The sequence below is a fragment of the Dromiciops gliroides genome, chromosome 3 (genome assembly GCF_019393635.1).
Source record: "Dromiciops gliroides isolate mDroGli1 chromosome 3, mDroGli1.pri, whole genome shotgun sequence".
Lineage (NCBI taxonomy): Eukaryota > Metazoa > Chordata > Mammalia > Microbiotheria > Microbiotheriidae > Dromiciops > Dromiciops gliroides.
The window spans coordinates 133,681,277-133,702,432 of NC_057863.1; the positions used below are offsets into that span (position 1 = coordinate 133,681,277).

The 21,156-nt window shown below is 37.7% G+C and overlaps 1 pseudogene; it reads left to right on the forward strand.

Moving 5' to 3' along the window:
• Positions 1-4,730: 4,730 nt before the first annotated feature.
• Positions 4,731-21,156, forward strand: part of LOC122747230 — a 116,776-nt pseudogene continuing 100,350 nt past the window's right edge.

Genomic DNA, 21,156 nt, shown 5'->3' on the forward strand with positions numbered 1-21,156 from the left:
AATCTGTTAAAGATTATAGATGTACAATCATGTAAAACATTTTGACAATAGCCATGTGAGAGAAGAAACAGAACAAAAGGGGAAAAGAAAACAAACAAAAAAGTGAACATAATGCATTTCATTCCATTTTCAGACTCCATAGTTCTTTCTCTGAATGTGGATAAGTTTCCCTCATGAGTCCTTTGGAATTGTATTGGAAGATTGTATTACAGAGAAGAGTTAACTCAGTCATATTGGATCATCAAACAGTGTTACTGTCACTATTTACAGTGTTCTCTAGTTTAGGAGCACTTTATATGATACATCATTTATATGACATCATTATCATTTTTCATATAAGCAAATTCTCCACATAGCTGAAGGCTATCGTTTAAGTATGATTATTTATTTTTAAAAATTCGATATATGGGCAGATACATGGCAAAGTGGATTAAAAAAAAAAAACAGCCCTGAATTCAGGAGGACCTTAGTTCAAATCTGGCCTCAGACACTTGACACTTACTAGCTGTGTGACCCTGGGCATGTCACTTAACCGTCATTGCCCCTCCCCCCCAAATATATATATATATATATATATATATATATATATATACACACACACACATAAATATGTACATATATATGTATGCATATATGTATATTTTTAATGTACATCATACAGAATGTAACAATTAAATTTTTTCTTAATTACTTAGCATTTCAATTAGGAATATTAACTATTATACTGTATTGGAAAGAAGTGAGGTCATCAAGGACTACTATAGCATGTAAATGAGTGAACTAGCATTTATTAAGAACCTAAATAAAGTCTGTTCTTCCACAAAGTATCTCCAATAGTTTTCGATTAATTTTATGGGTTATTTTTTATAAATTCTTTTCCCTCTTGCTATCTGTGCTTGTTTTTTTTAATATATAAGAATACACCTCGGAGATGGAGCCAAGATGGTGGAGAGAAGCCAGTAAGCTAAGTGAGCTCTCCCAAATTTCCCTTAAAAACAACATTAAATCAAGCCTCTAAACAGATTCTAAGAATATAGTACCTCCAAAAAGAAATAGGATCACAATCTTCCAAATGGAGATAATTTAAAAGATGTCAGGAAAGGTCAGTCTCAATGGGGGCTGGTGTGGGGGCGGGGAAGCACAGTACACCTCAGAACAGCTAAGTGTGGTGGGGGTTGGGACAAGTTGGTAGGAAGCAACTGAGGCCCATTGTTCCTGGCTCGGCAGACTAGTGGCACAGCATGCCAATGGTGAGATCCACCAGCACCAGCTGAGAGGGCAGGCTTCCAGCTATGTGGGCCACCGACAGGATGGGTGTGACTTGGCCTGACCATCCCAGTGCACACCCAGAAGCAAACCCAGGATAGTGAGAAATCTGCAAGCCATAGAACCTATTTCCCAGCACAAGAACCTTGAAACAGTGACCCTGGTGGCTGAGGAGTGGACCTCAACTTAAAATAATAATAATAATAAGCTTCAATATGAGCAAGAACCAAAAAAGAGCTCTCACCATTGAGAGCTTCTGTATCGACAGGGAAGAGACAAACACAAACTCAGATGAGGACAATACTCTCAAATTGCCTACATGTGAAGCCTCAAGAGGGAAGATAAATTGATCTCAAGAACAAAAAGCCTTCTTGGAAGAGCTCAAAAAGGATTTTAAAAATCAATTGAAGGGCAGCTAGGTGGTGCAGTGGATAAAGCACCAGCCCTGGATTCAGGAGTATCTGAGTTCAAATCCGGCCTCAGACACTTGACACTTACTAGCTGTGTGACTCTGGGCAAGTCACTTAACCCCCACTGACATGCAAAAAAAAATCAATTGAGAGAAATGGGGAGAGAAATTAAAGCAAAACAATAAAATTATGAAAAAAGAATCAGTAGCTTAGAAAAGAAAGCACAAAGAAGCAGCATCTTGGAAACGGAAGCACAAAGAAAAAGCTGCTTGGAAAAGGAAGCACAAAGATTGATTGAAGAAAACAATTCCTTAAAAAATTCATTTGGCCTAATAGAAAAGGAGGTAAATAATCTGAATGAAGAAAATTGTGCCTTAAAAATTCGAATTGAACAGTTGGAAAATAAGGACTCTATGAGACACCAGGAATCAGTCAAACAAAATCAAAAGAATGAAAAGATAGAAGAAAATGTGAAATACCTTTTGGGAAAGACAACAGATCCAGGAGAAACAATTTGAGAATCATTGGACTGCCCGAAAACCATGATTAGAACAAGAGTCTAGGCAGAATATTACAGGAAATTATTAAGGAATACTGCCCCGATATCATAGAATCAGAACATAAAATCATCATTGAAAGAATCCACCAATCACCATTTGAAAGAGACACCAAAAGGAAAACTCCAAGGAATATTGTAGCCAAATTCCAGAATTACCACGTGAGGGAAGAAAACACTCCAAGCAGGCAGAAAGAAGCAATTTAAATATCATGGTGCCACCGTCAGGATTGCACAGGACCTGGCAGCTTCAACATTAAAGGATTGCAAGGCATGAAATACGATATTCAGAAAGGCAAAGGAGCTTGGATTGCAGCCAAGAATCTATTACCCAGCAAAAATGTGCATTCACTTTCAGGGGAAAAGAAGGACATTCAATGACATTGTGGACATTCAAGGTTTCCTGATGAAAAGACCAGAACTGCATAGAAAATTCAATCTTAACATATAAGATTCAAGAGAAGTTTAAAAAGGTAAACAAGGGGGAAAAAAGTTATTCAATAAGGTTAAACTGTTTATGGCAAATAATACCTATAACTCATGAGAACTGTGTATACATTTATATTTGGATAGACAGAAGGATTATACACAGAGAGTATAAATATAAATTGTCTTTGATGTGATGATATAAAGAAAATTAAGGGGTTAAAAATAGTTTATGCAGAGAAGAGGAAAGGGGAGGTGGAATAGGGTGAATTATATCATATGAAGAGGTGCACAAAACCTATTACAACAGGGGGAAATAAGGGAGGGGTGAACATTGTTTCAACCCAACTCTCACTACATTTGATTCAAAGAGGGAATAACATAGACATATATTTGGATAAAGAAACTTAGTTTATTCTTCAGGTAAGTAAAAGGGAAAGGAGAAAAGGGGGGCTAATAGAAGGGAGGTCAAAATCAGGGGAGAAAAGGGTAACAAAAAGGGAGGGTGGTTGATAAAAGGGAACGCACATTGGTGGAGGCAGGGGTAAGAAGCAAAATGTTGGTGAGGGGGAATAGGGTGAAAGAAGAGGGAAAAGTACAAAGGAGGGAAATAGAAAAGAAGGAAATAGACAGCTAGTATTAAAAACTATGAATGTGAATGGGATGAACTCTGCCATAAAATGGAAGCAAATAGCAGAGTGGATTAAAAAAAAAGAATCCTACAACATGTTGTTTATAAGAAATACATTTGAAGCAGAGACATACACACAGAGTAAAGGGAAAAGGTTGGAGAAGAATATATTATGCTTCAGCTGAAGTAAAAAAAAAAGTAGGGGGTAGCAATCCTTACCTCAGACAAAACAAAGGCAAAAATAAATGTAATTAAAAGAGATAAGGATGGATCCTACATCTTGCTAAAAGTTACTATAGAAAATGAAGAAATATCAATACTAAACATGTATGTGCAAAGTGGTATAGCATCCAAATTCTTAGAGGAGAAGTTAAATAAGTTATAAGAGGAAATAGACATCAAAACTATACTGGTGGGTGATGTGAATCTTCCCCTCTAAGAATTAGATAAAGCTAGCCACAAAATAAATAAAAAAGAAGTTAAAGATATGAATAGAATGTGAGAAAAGTTAGATATGATAGAGGTCTGGAGAAAACTGAAAGTGGATAGAAAGGAATATACCTTTTACTCAGCAGTACATGGCACATATTCAAAAAACCAGAAGATAGTATAGGAGAAATTAGGCATAGACCAACATCTTAGACCTTATGCTAAAATAAGGATCAAAATTGGTACATGATTTAGACGTAAAAAGTGATACCATAGGTAAATTAGGAGAGGAAGTAAAAGTTTACCTCTCAGATCCTTGGAAAGTAAAAAAGTTTATGACCGAACAAGAGATAGACAATATTATGAAATGAAAAAAGGATGATTTTGATTACATAAAATTAAAAAGGTTTTGTACAAACAGAAGCAATGCATCTAAAATTAAAAGGGAGGAGATTGGTACCTCTGAGCCACATGCTTTGTACCTATCTCCCCATTAGAAGTCCAAGGATTTCTGTCATGGTTTCCCTCCCCCCACCCTTCCCTTCCCTTGCTCCTAAATAAACTACCACCTTATTCTAACTACTTTTGTGTGCAAGAGGGTGTAATTCTTTAAAGAGGAAATCCTAAGAACCCCAATCCCTAACCAAACCCATACCCCATTTCCCCCCATTACATTTTGGCACCTAGACAGGGACACAGGAATTACCTCTTTCCTCTTGGCACACAAAACTGGGGTGTGGGAACCTCCCTTCTGGGTTTCCTTTCTCCCTCTCCCGCCTGACTCAACCTCCCGTTTGAGTCACAGAAAGGTAGAGAGAGGGTCAGCTTCTACGCAACAGTGGAGGGCAGCCTGAGTCTCCCTCCCTCACCGAAAGCTCAAACAGATGTCTGGATCATGCTTGGCACACAAAACCTGGGGGTAGGGAACTACCTTCTGGCTTTCTCTTCTCCCTCTCCCACAGACTCAACCTCCCATTTGAGTCACAGAGAGGTAGAGACAGTCGGCGTCTGCATGACAGCAGAGAGCAGCCTGGGACTTCTAGATGTCCGAACCATGCTTGGACCCTCAGACTACAGGTTTCTGGGTAAGAACATTTACGCTTATGTGTCTATCCCTTACCAGCTCTCTGCTCTTGGTTCAGACCATTCTCCTTAGACAGTAGTTATGGGACAGAAAGGGAGCATTCCAAAAAATTCACCTCTGGGGTGCATTCTAAGAGATTGGACTAAACTAGAACTTAAAAACCTGAAAAAGAGATGCATAATACATTTTAGAAACAATTTATGGCCACATTATCTGCTAGGAACTGAAGGAAACTGGCCTGTGCACAGCACCCTTAATTATAATACCATTTTGCAATTGGACAAGTTTTGAAAGTGTGAAGGGAGGTGGACAGAGATTCCATACATATCGGCTTTTATGACTTTAAGCCAGAAGTCAAAGGGAAAGGATGAGGTCCCCTTGCCCATTGAGAATCATCGCAAGTCCAAACAATTAGCTAACTCTTCGGGCACCTCCTCTAAGACCCCAGCGCCCCACCCCCAAACTCATTCCCTACCTGTTTCTCATTTCATTCCTTCTTCCCCGCCTGCTTCCGTACCTTTGTGTCAACCAGTCATATCACTCTATGACTGAGACCTCTTCTTGCCCACCGGCTGATCTCAGAACCAACTCTATGTGCCCTCCACAGCTGAGGTCCAGACACACAGGGAGTGGATGTCATTATCCTTCTATCCTGCTCTACCCCATTTACACAATCTTGGGGAACTCCAATACATTCCCATTTCTCCTGTTTTTTCCATTCAGCAGCTGATCACATCTGCTTTACCTAATCTGCAGTCACCTACGGCCATCTCCTTTTCCCCTCCCCCACCCACACTACAGCCAAAGACTGTCACTCCTCCCCCACTGGGCCCTCCACCCAATCCTCTGACGCCACCTGACCTATCTCCCCAATCGGCTTCACCCAGGTCCTTACCAGCATCTCCCACTACTTCCCTGCTTCCATTAAGGGAATTTCCCATTGGGAAGGGCACAACATTAAGGCATGTCCCTTTTTCCATAAGCAGGTTATCTCAGATTAAAGAGAAATTGGGGAGTTACTCAGAGAACCCCACAAAGTTCATAGATGGCTTTAAGTCTGTGACACTGGAGTTTGACCTTTCCTGGACCGATTTGCAAATTATTCTTGCCAGCTATTGTACCCCTGATGAGAAAAAACAGATTTGGGACCTGGCAGTACAAGTTGGGGATGAACACTCACAGGTTAGAAATTGGGTTGGGGTCCCTGGATTTACAGCTGTCCCAGTTGTAGAACCGAGAAGGAACTATAATAACAGGGAAGACAGGGCTCGTAGAAATCACATGGCCACCTGCCTGACTGAGGGTATGAGAAGGGGGGTTAAGAAACAAGTCAATTATGGAAAGGTGAGGGAAATAACACAGGGGTCTGATAAAAATCCTGCTGTCTTCATGAGCCACTGAGCGGACTCTCTGAAGAAATATACCAACCTAGACCCCCAAAGAGATGTAGGAATAACTGTCCTTAATATTCATTTTATCAGCCAGTCTGCTCCTGACATTAGGAGAGAACTCCAGAAGTTAGACTGGGGTCCCCAGATCCCATCCTCACAACTCCTTGATATTGCTTTTAAGATTTTTAATAACAGGGACCTTACAGTAGCCAAAGAGAGAGAAAAGAAGACTCATGGCTGCTCCATAGACCAAGCTTCTATAATAGCAGTAGGCATCACCACATCTGCTACCAGCAGAACTCCTGCTGGCCGAGAGTCTGGCAGCTGCAATAAACCAGGACACAGAAGTGGGGGACGCCACACGAAGGTGAAGCCATCTCTCCTACCTCTTTGTCCCCAGTGCAGTACCCAAGAGATCAGCTTAGCGAAAATTCAGCGCTCTGCAGCTTGCTGTCCTGACTAGCACCTTGTCAGGCCCATGGCCAAGTTGGACACAGGAGGCAAGGCTAGGAACGCTTTTGGGGCAACCTCTGTCTTACTCTCTGGTTCAGGTCCTAGCATGCAATCAAGGCACAAAGTGGGGATGGGATAAAAGGACCCTAAATGTAGATAGACACTGCGTATCACAGAATTAGGCTTGATTTGATTACTTAACTCCGGTAAAGCAGGCCACACACTGCGCTGCATTCAGCCTTTCCAGCTTCCACTGGGGAAAAAAAAAACTGGTTACACTTTACTCCTGATCTGATATAGTCCCTTTTTGTTTTTGCTCTGTTCAGTGTCAATTGTTTTTGTTTAAGTCTGTTCCATCTAGGCTCAAGGATTCACAACAGATAACTATTGTTCCTATGTGTTGCCTCCCACCCTCTGGATTCCCTGGGCCCCTCACAGCTCCCTGCATTCCAGGTCTTCTCCACTTCTCTCCCTTCCCCCTCACTTGTGACATGATTTCTTTGACCCCAGTCAGCATGAAGCAGTTTCAGGAGAATCTTCGTCCCCTTTCCTTATATATAGAGAGAAATGGGGAAATGTCATAGGGTGCAGAGCACCCCAGAAGTTCTCTGGGGCACATCAAGGAACCTTCTCCTTGAGAAACTAAACCAGAGGACAGATAATGCCTAGAGAGATAATCAGAACCAAATCAGACTGATCTAGCTTCAGATTCCCACCCTTCAGTCTGGTCTCCCTTACCCTGGGGAGATAAAGTTGGGTGTGGCTGCAGCCTCTGTGTCCTGAAGAGAGATCTGCAGCCACCCCTCACCCAATTCCTCTAGTCACTACCAGTGGGGGATGGTCCTCCACTCTTCACCCAATACCCCCAGCTATCATCAGTGGGGGATAGTCCTCCCTCACTAAAGGAACTTTCCACAGTCAAATGGTCACCCCTCCCCCCACATCAGTCCTATAAAAGTACCTGCCATTCTCCTGTTGTAGGAGATTGGTACCTCTGAACCACATGCTTTGTAACTAAATCCCCATGAGAAGTCCAAGGATTTCTGTCATGGTTTCCCTCCCCCCACCCTTCCCTTCCCTTGCTCCACCTTATTCTAACTGAAAAAAAAATTAAATTAAAAGGGAGACAGAAAACTGGGAAACAATTTTTATAGCCAATACTCTCGGTAAAGGTCTCATTTCTAAAATATATTGGGAAATAAATCAAATTTATGAGAATCCAAGTCATTCCCCAATTGAGAAATGGTCAAAGGATATGAACAGGCAGTTTTCTGATGAAGAAATCAAAGCTATCTATTGCCATATGAAAAAATGCTCTAAATCACTATTGATTATAGTGACACAAATTAAAACAACTCTGAGGTACCACCTGATACCTATCAGTTTGCTAATATGACAAAAAAGGAAAATAACAAATGTTGGAGAAGCTGTGGGAAAAGTGGAACACTAATGCATTTTTGGTGGAGCTGTGAACTGATCCAACCATTCTGGACAGCAGTTTGGAGCTATGCCTAAATGGCTATAAAGCTGTGCATATGCCTTGACCCAGATATACCACTGTTAGGACTTGTTCCCAAAGAGATCATAAAAAAGGGAAAAGGACTCACATGTACAAAAATATTTATAGCTGCTCTTTTTGTAGTGAAAAGGATTTGGAAATTGAGGGGATGCCCATAAATTGGGGAATGGCCAAACAAGTTGTGGTATATGAATGTAATGGGATACTATTGTGCTATAAGAGTTGATGAGAAGGCAGCTTTAAGAGAAACCTGGAAGGACTTGCATGAACTTATGCTGAGTGAGATTAGCAGATCCAAGATAACATTGTACACAGTATAATCAACATTATGTGTTGATAGACTGTGATAGACTTGATTCTTCTCAGCAATACAATGGTCCAAGATAGTTCCAAAGGATTCAGGATGGAAAATGCTTTCCAAATCCAGAAAGAAAAAAAAAAGAACTATGTAATATGGATGCAGATTGAACCATTGGTGCAGTTGTTTTTCTTTTTTGATGTTTTTCCTTTTTGCTCTGATTCTTCTCTTATAACATGACTAATGCAGAAATACATTTAATGTTATACATGTAAACCTATATCAGATTATTTGCTTTCTTGGGGAGGGAGGAGAAAGGAGAGGGAGGGAGAAAAATTTGAAACAAGAAAACTTTGTGGTTTTTTTGTTTGTTTTTGTGGGGCAATGGGGGTTAAGTGACTTGCCCAAGGTCATACAGCTAGTAAGTGTCAAGTGTCTGAGGTTGGATTTGAATTCAGATCCTCCTGAATTCAGGGCCAATGCTAATAAAATGAAAACTCAAGAATAATTCCTGGAAGACTTAAAGAAAGGAATTTACTATGGAGGAAAAACTGGGAAAATAAATGAGTGTGATTCAAGAAAATTATCAAAAAAGAATCAAGAGAGGGGCAGCTAGGTGGCACAGTGGATAGAGCACTGGCCCTGGATTCAGGAGGACCTGAGTTCAAATCTGGCCTCAGACACTTAACAATTACAAGCTGTGTAATGCCTCACCTCCCCCCGCCCCAAAAAAAAGATCAAGAGTGAGATGAGCAGAACCAGGATAACATTGTACACAGTATCATCAACATTATGTGTTGATCAACTGTGATAGACTAGATTCTTCTCACCAATCCAATGGTACAAGAAAGTTCCAAAGGAATCATGATAAGAAAGTACTCCAAATCCAGAAAAAAAGGAACTGTAGAATATGGATGCTGATTGGACCATACTATTTCTTTTGTTTCTGGTGCTGTTGGTTTTCTGTTTTGAAATTTTTCCTTTTTGCTCTGATTCTTCTCTTATAACATGACTAATGCAGAAATATGTTTGATTTTATACATACATAACTATATATAACACTATATATTACTATATATAACTATATATATAACTATATATTAGTATACATAACTATATATATAATGATGTATTAGTATATATAACTATATATATAATTATATATATGTATAACTATATAACTATATCGGATTACCTGCTGTCTAGGGAAGGGGAGGAAGGAGGGGAAGGAGAAAAATTTAAAATTGGAAATCTTATAAAAACAAATGTTGAAAACTATCTCTACATGTAACTGGAAAATAATAAAAGACTTTTATTTAAAGACAGAATCAATACCTTGGTAAAAAAGACAAAAATATTAGAGAAAATAAAACCTTAAAAAACCAAAATTGATCTAATAGTAAAAGAGGAACAAAATTCAACTGAGCAGGACTACTTAAAAAGCAAAATTGGAATGGCAATAGAAATGAATGTATACTTTCCTCACCAGTATATGGCACCTACACAAAAAATAACCCACTTTTAGGTTATAAAAATCTCACAACTAAATGAAGAAAGGCATTTAGGTAAAAGCACTTAGGTAAAAGGGGAACACAGCACAATGCATAGGGTGTCTGGACAAGCAATAGGGAAGCTTTTAGCCATAGCACATCTCAGCTCAACAGACTAGTTTCCAGCAGGTTAGTTGTGAGGCCTCTAGCCACAACTCATAATTAAAATTGCCCGATGGGATACTCCTTACAAAATAGGCACAACTAGGCTGGACCACCCCTATGCAATGATTAAGATGTGAGCCCCTGAGGCCTCATTGCAGAGACTCAGGCCTTTGGCCCCCAGCATAAGATGCGTGGGACAATGGCCCCTGTTCCTTAAGAGTAGACCTCAACTTTAAAAAATAATGAAGTAGGGGGCAGCTAGGTGATATAGTGGATAAAGCACTGGCATTGGATTGAGAATGACCTGAGTTAAAATCTAGCCTCAGACACTTGACACTTACTAGCTGTGTGACCCTGGGCAAGTCACTTAACCCTCATTGCCCTGCCTCCCACCCCCCCAAAAAAATCATGAAGTAGGTTAAAATTTGAGTAAGAAACAAAAAAGAACTCTCCCTCACCATAGGAGTCCTACTATGGCAACAGGGAAGACCAAAACACAAACTTAGAAGAGGAAAACAATTCAGTAATTCACTTAGCTCCTCTGACTTCAGTTTCCTCATCTGTGAAATAGGGATACTGGATAGGGCTACTTTGAGAATAAAATACAAATATGCATATCAAAGTTCTTTAAAACTAGAACACATTTTTTTTTAGACCTCACATTCTTTTATTAGTTCATTTGATGCTTACACAACCCTATGAGATAAGCTATTTATTTTTTATTGAATAGAATTTTATTTTCCAAAATATATGTGAAAACAAATTTTAACATCAATTTTTTTTTAAAAAATTGTGTTCCAGGACAGCTAGATGGCACAGTGGATAAAGCACCGGCCATGGTTTCAGGAGTACCTGAGTTCAAATCGGGCCTCAGACACTTAACACTTACTACCTGTGTGACCCTGGGCAAGTCACTTAACCTCAATTGCCTCAGAAAAAAAAAAAAGTGTTCCAACTTCTCTTCCTCCTCCATTCCAACCCCCCACCCACTAGAACTCAAGCATTTCAAAACAAGTTATACATGAGTAGTCATGGAAATCATTCCTACATTAGCTAGGTTGTGAGAGAAAATAGTAAACCCCCCCCAAAAAAACAAACAAACAAACTTCAGATTGAGGAATTGTCAGAGGAAAAAAAAAATTAAAAATGTGTTTCCATCTATTTTCAGATACTATCACTACTTTCTCTGTAGATGGGTTGCCATTTTCATAAGTCCTTCAGGGTTATATTGGATCATTTCCTTGCTGAAAATAACCACATGCTTCCCAGCAGATCATCTTACAGTATTGCTGTTATTTTGTATACAGTACATTTCACTCTGCTTCAGTTCATTTAGGTCTTTTCAGGTTTTTCTCATAGTATCCTGTTCATCATAACCTGAATAAAGTACCTTAAACTTGACAAAGAATTTTCTTCATATTAGCCCAGCAAAGTAGGTACCATACATTTTACTATTATATTCAATCATCATAACTATTTCCTTCCATCATATTCCCTTCTGATGATATTTTCTTTATTTTCTATCTTCTTTTAACCTATTCCTCTTCAAAAGTGTTTTATTTCTGTCACCTCCCCTACTCTGCACTCCCTTTTTTTTTTTATCACCCTTGCTTCCTATCCTCTTCCCCTCATACTTTCCGGTAGGGTTAAGTAGATTACTCCTCCCAACTGGGTGTGAATGTTATTCCCTCCATGAGCTAAGTCTGATGAGTTTAAGGTCTTTGAGCTAATTCTATGTTCCAAATTTTCTTCCTCCCTCTCTCTTCAACCCTCCCTATGAAATCAAGCAATTCAATATGTCATACTTCTGCAGTTATGCAGAACATCTTTACCTTCCTTGAAAGTGTTTTGCTTTTTACTGCTCTCTTCCCCAATCTGTCCTTCCTTCCTTCCCCTCTCCCCGCCCCCTTATTTCCCTCCCCTCCCTCAGGGCAACAATATATTACCATACCCACTTGAGTATGTATGTTAGTCCTTCTTTGAGTCAATTCTGAAGATATTAAGGTTCCCTTACTCCTCATTTCCTTCCCCCTCTTCCCCTCCCTTCCATAAGCTTTTTTCTTGTTTCCTTAATGTGAACAACCTCTCCCCAGACCATCTCTCCCCTGCCTCCTCCCCCAGTCTATTTCTCTTATACCTCAAGCCTATTTTAAAGATGTCATTCTGGGTTAGTTAGGTGGCACAGTGCACAATGCACCAGCCCTGGACCCAGGAGGTCCCAAGCCCAAATCTGGCCCCAGACATAAGACACCCCACACTGTCTGCCCCCACAAAGAACAAAACATAAATGCTTTACAGATATCATCCCTTTGTATTCAGTTCAGACCTGTGTCCTCGGTGAATTCCTTACTGAGACAGTTCTTATGAGTTTGAAGTATTATCTTCAAATATAGGAATATAAAAATTTTGATCTTTTAACATCCCTCATGAAGTCTTTTTCCTGTTTATCTTTTTATGCTTCTCCAGGGTCTTGTATTTGAAAGTCAAATTTTCTATTCAGTTCAGGTCTTTTCATAACAAATATTTGAAAGTCTTCTTTCTCATTGAAATTCCATTTTTTCCTTTGAAAGATGATGTTTGGGGCAGCTAGATGGCAAAGTGCATAGAGCACCGGCCCTGGAGTCAGGAGTCCCTGAGTTCAAATCCGGCCTCAGACACTTAACACTTACTAGCTGTGTGACCCTAGGCAAGTCACTTAACCCCAATTGCCTCACTAAAAAAAAAAAAAAAAAAAAAAAAAAAAAAAGAAAGATGATGTTTAGTTTTGCTGGGTCCATGATTTTTGGCTGTAGTTCCTGTTCCTTTGCCCTCTGGAATATCATATTCCATTCCATGCCCTCTGGTCCTTTAATGTAGAAGCTGCTAGGTCTTGCTTTATCCTTATTGGAGCTCCACAGTATTTAAATTCCTTTTTTCTAGGTGCTTGCAATATTTTCTCCTTGATGTGGGTGTTCTGGAATTCGGCTATAATATTCCTGGAGGTTTTCCTTTTGGGATCTCTTTCAGGAGGTGATCGGTGGATTCTTTCAATTTCTATTTTAGCTTCTGCTTCTAGAATATCCGGGCAATTTTCCCTCACAATCTCTTGGAGGATGGTGTCTAAGCTCTTGTTTTGGTCATGGTTTTCAGGTAGTCCAGTGATTTTCAAATTATCTCTCCTAGATTTATTTTCTAGGTCAGCTGTTTTTCCAAGGAGATATTTCACATTGCCCTCTATTTTTTCATTCAATTGGATTTGCTTTACTGTGTCTTGGTTTCTCATAAATTCACTAGCTTCCATTTGTTCAATCCTAATTCTTAGGCAATTATTTTCAGCAGACCGTTTTTTAATCTCCTTTTCCATTTGGCTTTTCAAACTGTTGACTTTTTTCTCATGACTCTCCTGCATCACTCTCATTTCTCTTTCCATTCCTTCCTCTCTTTCTCTACATCTTCATTCTATCTCTCCTACTTTCTCTTCAAAGTCCCTTTTGAGAGCTTCCATGGCCTGAGACCAGTTCATATTTTTCTTGGAAACTTTGGATGTTGGAGCTTTGACCCTATTCTAATCTTCTTCTTCTCAGGATGTGTTGTGGTCTACCTTTCTCCCAAAGAAGTTTTCAATGGTCTTCTGCTTACTCTGCCTACTCATCCTGGCTTACTATTTCTTGGATTTTTACTCCTTCTTAAAGTGTAGCGCTGCTTCCAGGAGACACTGTTCATGCTACAGCATGGCCCAGGGGGTGATTGGGCTTCTTCTCAGCCTGCCTGGCTTGTGAGTAATCACAGCCGCTTTCTCTTTGACCTGGAAACAGAAGTCTGATTGAACTCTGATATTCTGTGGTCTGAAGCTTGGTGTGCTTTTACACCTCCCCAACTGGGCCACCACCACTCAATTCAGCCCACTGGTTTAGACCCAAGGTGCTTTGCCCCAACTCCAGTAGATACTGCCTCCACTTCACCCCAGCCTACCGCCAAACCCCCTCACCAGTCCGTGATCGGAGCCTCAGAAGCTGCGGGTGCTGAAGACTCTGACATGCACTGGAAGCTGTGTCCCTGGCTGAGTCCGGACTGTGTGCTGAGCTGTTCAACCTGATAAGTAGGTGATCAGAATTGCCCTCCTTTGCAGAGAAATGGTCTCACTCTGTTCTTATGTGGATTAGGCTGTTCTGGGTTTTGATTTTTTACCACATTATTTGGGCCTGAAAGGATGGGTTTATCTGGAGCTTGTGGGAGTCATAGCCTCTCCTCTACTATCTTGGCTCCACCCTCTAGAACACATTTTAAATAAATATTATTATAAGTATAATCACATCTAAGACATCCTTAGTGTTAGAGAGGAGGTGGGGCAAGAAAATCAAAAGCACTAAAATCTCCTATAAATAATAAAACATTTCACAAACTGGAAAAAGCACTAAATTTGGAGTCAAGAAAATCTGTGTATCAATCCTGCTTCTGATGTTTAGTCTAACCTAGGCAAATCTCTTCCCTTCAGATTTAGTTTCTTCATGTAGAAGATAGGGAAAGTAATAATTCAACAAGTAATCAACTTACAGGGCAGTTTTCAGACAGTACTTTGATGAGTTGTTCTTAATGCTTAGGATTAGAAGTCAATTCTCAGGGCAGCTGGATGGCATAGTTGATAGAGCACAGGCCCTGGATTCAGGAGGACCTGAGTTCCAATCTGGCCTTAGAAACTTGACATTTACTATGTTACTGTGGGCAAGTCACTTAACTCTCATTGCACAAAAAATCTTCATTTTGTCCTATAATGAATTTGCTATGATATCAAGAAATTATGAAAAAAATGAAAATAAAGTTCAAACTGAATAGGTAAAGAAATAGAGGGTTTTACGAATTATTTAAATTACCAAAAGAATTTCACATAGTGTTCTTTTTTTCTTGAAATGCATAAAGGTGTTACTTAAATGAATGAAAAGTGATGATTAAGCAATGTTGCAATATTTTGATAGATAGCATTAGATATATCTAATTTGCCAAAATAATAGTGCTGTGAAATGAAAACTAAATAAATGCTACTTAATTTTCTAGTCAAAAAATATCACTTAACTCCCCTTTACTTAGATTATTCTGGAATTTTTAAGCAAATACTTAAAATAGCACTATGGATTATGAATATAAATACCTCTCTCTGCCTTTAATACCATGTATTAGAGCCATCTGAGTAGCAAAGTGGATAGAGTTCTGGAAGTAAGGAAGTCATGAGTCAGGAAGTCCTCAATATAAATCCAGCCTCAAAAATATACTATTTGTGTGACCCTGGGAAAGTCACTTAACCTATCTATAACTCAATTTTGTAATTTGTGAAATGCAAATGATAACAGTACCTCTCTTTCATGGTTGTTGTGAGGATCACTTGAGTTTGGAAAGCCCTTAATACAGTGCCAGACACACAGTAGGTGCCCTATAAATGTTAATTGACATCATGGTTATTATTATTACTGAATTCTGGATAGCTTATTTATTAATGTTCTTTATATACTGAAATATATTTTCTTTACATCCCCTATTTTCTCCATTGTATAGACAATATTTTTGTATAGTAAGAAGGAATGCCTAACAAATAAATTCACAAGTCTGAAGAGATCCAAAAAAGTGACTAAAATTTACTCATTACAGTTTTTATTCACAGCGAGATTTGCTACACTTGCAAAATCAAAGACCTAGTTAGCCATTTTTATCCTCTCAGAGGCCAAGCAAAAATTACCCTCAATTAATTTTTACTGTAGTATTGATTAATTTGTTTCTGGGGACGACTGCATGGCTGTTGAGGGACAGGGTGGTGGGCAGAGAAGAACATTGAGTAAGCAATTATTCTTTTAGCAGAGTATTTCGCAAAAGATCATAGGTCCATGGCTTTAGAGCTGAAAGGGACATGAGAGGTTACTGTGGCCTACCACCTCATTTTACAAATTAGGAAACAGAAGCCCTTAGAGACTATGACATCCTCAATGTAACAAAGCTGGTAAGTACTTGAGACATGGTTAAGAGCCAGAGAATATGGAATCTAAGTCCAGCAATCTATTTTCACCATACTGTCTGGGGTCATCACAAAATAAACTGAAGGGGAAATATAGAGAATTGTCCCAAGGAGACTAACACCCTAGAACTTAGTCAAATGGCTTCATCAACCAGTGAATTTTTCTGCAGCATATTAAACTAAGGAAAAGGTATCAAATAATATAACTAGGTTGTGACTAGCTAGCACAGGCTAGGATGAAAATTTTAATAGTTCCCAGTAGTAGTATTAAGAGCATGGTGGCATATATTCTGTAATCATGAGTTGCTTTAATTGTATTCTCACTATTTTCAGATGAATGTATAACTTATATTCTCAACTAGTAAAATTAATTTTTCTGAAAAAATTGTTCATTTATATTCCATTTTTAAAATTAACTGCAATATGTCATATTTAATTTATATTTTCTTTCCCAATGCACATTCTACACTACTGCTTGCATAATGCATTAATGGCTTCTATGCATGAAGAATTATATATTTTTAGATTATTGGCAAATCTAAGATGTTCAAAGTTTGATTTAAATCCAAATTTTTTCTCATTTCTGAGTTACAGTAAGTCCAGCCTTCTGTTGGTATTTCCAGAAATATATCACTAGGAGAAAATCCAAAGCTTATCTCCAAACTCCCATTAGAAAGTCACCTTGAAGTCATTTGAAGAAAACTATAAAGGTAAGTAGTTTTCAGAGTTAACTCTTTGAATTTAATAATGCTTAAAACTTTTTGAATAAATCTGCAGAAATTAATGAAACCAATTATTCATTTCAAATACAGCCTGTGATGTTGATATGTTGCTAACTCTTCCCTATTGTGTAACCTGTATGGTTCACTTATTTCTTTATCCTACTAGAACTAAGAATCCCAGGACAAAACCAATTCTGGCTAAAAATTAGTGACACTGTCACTCCACTGTCAGTCTAGCATTCTGATCAAGCTGTTGCCTTCCCTCTTCAAAGCAGTAAGGAAAACTGGGTATGGAGTTTTTGAAGCAGGTCTGTCTCTGATTCCTCATACACCTAATTATTTCTACTTTCAATTCTGAATGTTTACATTTTCTGAGAAATTTCAAATAGTTATTATGTAATATTGAAGTCCCATGAAAAGTAGTCTATGTGGCCTTTTAATGTCACTTATGTGGTTTTCAAGGTATTATATAATTGCTAGTCTTCTACTCAGAGACTTGTTTAGCAATTTATGACAACCTAGATCCTTTCTGTCCAAAATCTAGCTTCAATCTGCCCCTTCAGCATTTTTATATTGCTCATATAGATGAATATTTTTGTTCTCCAAATATGTTAGACTCTCTCACTTTCAAGGATTTACTCTTTTTGCTTTTAAATGAACTCCATGATAATTAGGAGTATCATTTAGATAGGGCTTTCATCATAAGAATTCTGTGAGGTTTTTCCATGATTGTTTCTATTTTGTAGGTAAGGAAACAGAAACTGAGAAATTAAGTACTTGAGGAGTTTCATACATATAGTAAATGGTAGAGATGAAAATCAAAGTCAAGTCTTATGATCCCAAGTCTGTAGTTCTTTCCACAACACTACATTGTTGTCAATATGAAACACTAAATATGCTGCTTTCGATATCCTCTCTTCCAAGGTCTCTATTCCTGATGTCCTCCCTGTCCCTACCAAGAATAAAAATCTTCCTTTCCTCAGAATATTTTGTGACTTTCTTGGCAAGTCCATCCATAACAAGGGGGTTGTAGCATAGCAACAGATGACACCAAAAAATTTACAAGAAAAGGGACTCAACAAATTTGAAAAAAATTGAAAAAATCATGTATCATATTTGTATTAAGACAAGTGGGCAAAAAGCAATTTTAAACCTCTTTCTGTGTGCCAGCTATTATGTTGTGATAAAATCTTAGAGATATAAATGCAAGGGAAAAAAAGACAGCTTGTGCCTTCTAGAAGCTCATATTCAAATGGAGAAAGACAAGTCTACTAAAGGGGAGAAGGAGGAGTTAAGGGAGATAAAATATGTATGTGTTTTTGGGGGAGGGAATTGCTTGTTGAAGCATGGAAAGTCAGAAGCATAGCAGAAAAGGGAATTAGTATTGGCCAGCATGGGCTCCTTTTCAAAATAGGAGCCACAGGAAGGACTCACTGATGGAAAAATGGGGGCAAAAGGGATATAAAGAAAAATCTATATTCCAGGGTCATTAGTCACCAGGTCCAAAAGGAAGTTCCAAGGAGAGAAAAACTGTGTTGTCCAAAAAGTCATAAAGGGGTAAGATGCAAGTATGCTTAGTAGTGCCTCTAAAGAAGTTTTCTAAATAATGCCAAGATTGTTTGATTTTCAGATGTGGTTTTCCAAGCAAATCTGCTTACAGTCCTGTTCATCATTTTTTGTAAAATGAAGGTTTTATACGGATATTTCTACCACAACTGCATAAATAATGAGTAGGCAAATCTCCAGATGATAATGGTGAGTATACAAAGTTGTAGGCTAAGGAATTGATTCAAGCTGAAGAAGAGATAATGGCAGAAGTAAATTATACATAGCTAGAAATAACAAATAAGAAAAAATAGTGCGTAAATAATTTATAAGAAGCCAATGATCTCCTATTTCCTGTACTTTCATCATATTTAAAAGTGCCCAGTTGAACACTATCACTTTTGACCTGATTCATCTGGTCAGAAACATTTGATGTACCTCTGCAATTTTTGATTCAGCATACAGGTCAACTACTTAGTTTACATTTGTAGTTGAAAAGCTATTTTACTTCCATTATGCTCAGACATGTACTTGAAAATCAAGGCTGAATTGGAAATATGTAAATACAGAATTTCCATATGCAGCAATAACTTAAGAAATATTAATATTAATAACTAGAATATTTTTGGAAAAAATCACTGGGCCCATTTCCCTGTCTTCACAGAAATGATGACATAAAGTAAGATGATAAAGTCATATAAAATATAAGGTATTGTATGCCTGCATATGCATTTAGGATTCCAGAAAATTAGCTAGTACTTTTTTTAGTTAGTCTGACATCTGTAATAATTGTGCAGGTTTATTTTTTTTTTACTATAACATTTCCCTTTTTGTATGAAAAGTGTTCTTAGGCTATTTTTCTTTTGTTCTTAAGCATTATTTAGAAAATTAGGTTAAGTTAGCAGTGGGTGAAGTGGTGCTAGAAATATATTTATATGACTTTGGCAAAACAAACAAATAAAAATATGGTAATAACTGTATAACTGAACTTCACATTTCAACATATGATCTTGTCTTCTTTCTCTAAATTGGTATACAATTTATTGTCTGTTTTACTAAGTTAGTGTTTCTTTATTACTGTTTTTTAAGTTATATTTCACTGTATTTGAAGTTGCTAACTGGATTGTAAACTCTTTGAGGGCATGGATAATAGCTTTTATTTTTTTCCCCCTTCATGATTTTTATCATAATGCCTGTTTTTAAACCTCCCACCACTTTGGTCAGATCTTTGATGATATTACAATAGAAAGTCCTCCTAAGGAAAAAAAAAAAAAACTTTGGAAGAGTTGTATAATTTATAGGCTTAGAAAAAGCCTGCAGCACCAAGAGGCTAATCTGCTTAGTCAGGGTCAAATCTACCTGAAGCATTAATTTTTCATAAATCTTATGGTACCAAAGTCATCTTTTTATACATTTTACAAAGCTTAATTATAATGTATATGCCTTAACACCTATTTCTTCTTTAATTTACTTTAGAAATTTATTTTACTATAAAATATCAATAAAATTATGTATGAGATATCATTATCAATATAATCAAAAGGAATTATATTAATAACCAAATAAATATATCTGTGCCAGTGCCACTACTAGTTAATATTTGAAACACATTTCCAGAATCATGGGCATTTTAAAGTTAAAAGCAACTCAAGAAGCCATCAAGAGACCCACACATAAGTTATACCCACTGTAACATTCCCCATCTGTAATCATTACACATATTTCTATAGACATTCAAGGAAGACACACAGAAACTCAAAGCAGCCCTTCCCACTCTAGAACATTCTAAAATTATTAGGAAATTATGTTATATTTCAGTATAATGTTTGTTTTATATTTCCAGAGAATGACATTGAATTTGCCATTTTACAGCATTTGTCTTTAAATCTTGGCTCTGCCCTTTGGTGCCAAACAGAACAAGTATTACTCTACTTCACATGACAGTTTTCCAAATGTTTGCCAAAAGTTATCAAGATAAAAAGGTAAAAACTTCACTAAAGAGAATTCCAAAAGAAGCAGAATTGGACAAATACAAAAAGAAGGTGAAAAATCCACTTAACAAAAGAAGCCCGGGAGCAGCTAGGTGGCACAGTGGATAGAGCACTGGCCCTGGAGTCAGGAGAACCTGAGCTCAAATCCAGCCTCAGACACTTAACACTTACTAGCTGAGTGACTTTGGACAAGTGACGTAACCCCAATTGCCTCACCAAAAAAAAAAAAAAAAAAGGAGAAAAAAATAAGTCCTTAAAAACTTGAATTGGACAAATGGAAAAATATGTACAAATCCTCACTGAAGAAAATAATTCCTTGAAGATTAGAATTGGGCAAGTAGAGGGCAAGGGCTCAAATACATAAAATTCAAAAGATTTTGCACAAACAAATCTAATGTAACCAATAATAAGAGGGAAGTATAAAACTGGGAAAGAATTTTTGAAACAAATATCTCTGATAAAGGCATCATTTCTCAATTATATGGAGAACTGAGTAAAATTTATAGAAATACAAGTCATTCCCCAATTGATAAATAGTAAAAGGATATAAACAGACAAAAATCAAAGCTATCTATAATCTTATGAAAAAATGTTTCAGATTACTATTGATCTGAGAAATGAAAATTAAAACAACTCTGAGGTATTACCTCACACCTATCAGAGTGGAATATATAACAAAAACAGAAAATATTGGATGTTGGAGGGGATATGGGAAAACTGGGAAGCTAATCCACTTTTGGTGGAATTGTGAAAAGATCCAACCATTCTGTAAAGCAATTTGGAACTATATCAGAAGGTTA